Source organism: Marmota marmota, unplaced genomic scaffold (genome assembly GCF_001458135.2).
Source record: "Marmota marmota marmota unplaced genomic scaffold, marMar, whole genome shotgun sequence".
Lineage (NCBI taxonomy): Eukaryota > Metazoa > Chordata > Mammalia > Rodentia > Sciuridae > Marmota > Marmota marmota.
Window position 1 is genome coordinate 1 of NW_026012371.1, and position 2,596 is coordinate 2,596.

At 37.4% G+C, this 2,596-nt stretch overlaps 1 pseudogene; it reads right to left on the reverse strand.

Annotated features, from left to right (window-relative positions):
- Positions 1-1,345: 1,345 nt before the first annotated feature.
- LOC107134991 lies at positions 1,346-2,085 on the reverse strand (annotated as a pseudogene).
- Positions 2,086-2,596: the final 511 nt, after the last annotated feature.

A 2,596-nucleotide genomic window follows, 5' to 3' on the forward strand; every position in this document is an offset into this window, starting at 1 on the left:
CGTTTGCCTAGCATATGTGAGGCACTGGGTTCAATCCTCAGCACCACATAAAATAAAGGTATTGTGCCCATTTATAACTAAAAAAATAAAATATAAAAAAATCTGTAACTCCTCTTTCCTCAGCCCCTGGTAGCCTCTAATCTACCTTCTACCTCTATGAATTTGCCTAATTCCAGGTACCTCATATAAGCAGATTCATACAATATTTGTCCTTATGTGTGTAGATTATTTTACTTAGCATGTTTTCAAATCTATTCATGTTGTAGCATGTAGCATGTACCAGAATTTCATTCCTTTTGTTTTGTACTGGAGATTGAGTCCAGGGGCACTTTACCACTGGGTTATACCTCCTGCCTTTTTATCTTTTATTTTGAGACAGGGTCTCATTAAGTTGCTGAGGCTAACCTCCAATTTGAAATCCTCCTGCCTCACACTCCTAAGTTGTTAGGATTACAGGTGTGTGTCACCATTCCTGGCAATTTTTAAGACTGAATAATATTTCCATTGTATGTATATACCACATTTGTTGATTAGTTCACCTGTTGGTGAAAATTTTGGGTCATTTCCACCTTTTGGCTATTGTTAATATGCTGCTCTGGACATTGGTATACAAATATCTGTGCATGTTCCTTCCTTCACTTCTTTTGAGCATGTACCTAGAAGTGAAATTACAGGATTGTATGATCATTCTGTTTATTTAAATTTTTTTTAAAAATTTTAGATGGATAGCATAACTTTATTTTATTTGTTTATTTTTATGTGGTGCTGAGGATTGAACCTAGTATCTCACATGTGCCAGGCAAGCACTCTACCACTGAGCTACAACCCCAGTCCCCTGTTTAATATTTTTAACAATATATATTTTTAAATATTTATTTTTTAGTTGTAGTTGGACACAATGCCTTTATTTTACTTATTTTTATGTGGTGCTGGGGATTGAACCCAGAGCCTCGTGCATGCCAGGCAAGTGCTCCACAGCTGAGCCACAACTCAAGCCCGCCCTTGTTTAATTTTTAACTTTTTTTTTTTAAAGGAGCACTAGGCAAGTGCTATACCACTGGGATGCATCCCCAACACTCTGGCCTAACAGATGCTAGGGGAACTTTTTTAAAAGTAGTTTTTACAGGTATTAAACAACTTCTTACACACTGAAGTCATCATACATACTGGGCAAAGTCAGAGCTTTTATATTTGCATTTATTCTTCATTTAACTTTTGAAACACCATTATAATTGAATATTAAAGCAAAACCAATAGCAAGTAGTGAGCATATTATGATTATAGTCCTTCACTCATTCACTACTGCATATAAAATGCCTGCAGTGAGTGTTATTCACTGGCCCCACTAAGAGGTTTAACACTGAACACCACCACCTCTGGGATGATGTTCATCATCCTCATATGCTTCTCCATTATAATGGCACCGTCTTTCTTGATTTGGATCAAAGTCCACCAGTTCTACCTGATCCATTTCATCAGTCTCTTCTACTTCCTTCCTCTCAGGTAGGAGTTTTTCCAGCAAAGAGAGTTTGTCAGGAGACAGAAAGCCATTTTCAGGAAAGTTTACCTTAAACTCGATGATTAGGCGGCCCTTTTCATATTGTCTATGATAAATTGGCATACCTTCATTTAGCACACACTTTATATCTCCATGCTTGACAATCTGACCTGGATGAGAGGTGATGACTATGGTTCGATTATCAAGAGTAGATATTGGCTCCTGGAAGCCACATAATGCTTCCACCAGCTGTATGTCCATACACATGAAAATGTCTTCTTCTCTTTGTTGAGTAAAAACAGCATGGTCCTTCTGATCTAACCCAATGATAATATCTCCTGGTTCCAGTCCTGGCTCTTGGTCTCCTTCACCATGGAATATTATCTTCTGTCCATCTTTTCATGCCTTTTTCAACATGAACTTCCAGAATCTTCTTCTCTCGAACTATCTTCCTTCCATTGCAGCTTTTACATCTATCTTTAGGACTGATCTATTCCCCCATGGCACTCCATGCACACAGACTGAATTTGCTGAACCTTTCTAGGTCCTATCTGATGAATTCTTATTTGCATTCCAGTACCTCGGCAGTTGGGTTAGGGTTTCATTTTTTTCATTTCTCTTCCCCTTTCCCTTCTCTTGTTCTCCTATATCTACTCCACTGATCTTTCCTGTATCTTTATGATAGCTGATCCCTTCCCCACTTCCTTCTTTCTTCTGTTTAAACTTTTTAAAAAAATATTTATTTTTTTTTAGTTGTAGTTGGACACAATATCTTTATTTTATTTATGTGGTGCTGAGGATCGAACCCAGGGCCTTGCACATGCTAGGTGAGCGCTCTACCACTGAGCCACAACCCAGCCCCTCTTCTGTTTAAACTTTAAAGGAACTTCCATTCTGTTTTCTTTAGCACCTGCAGCATTTTACGTTCCCACCAACAATTCATAATTTTTCTGTATGCTCATCAACATTGGTTATTTTTCATTTTTTTCATGATAGCCATCTTAGTAGATGTAAAGTGGTTTCTTATTGAGATTTTGATTTGCATTTTCCTAATGAGTAAGATATTAACATCTTTTCATGTGCTTTTTGGATGGTTTT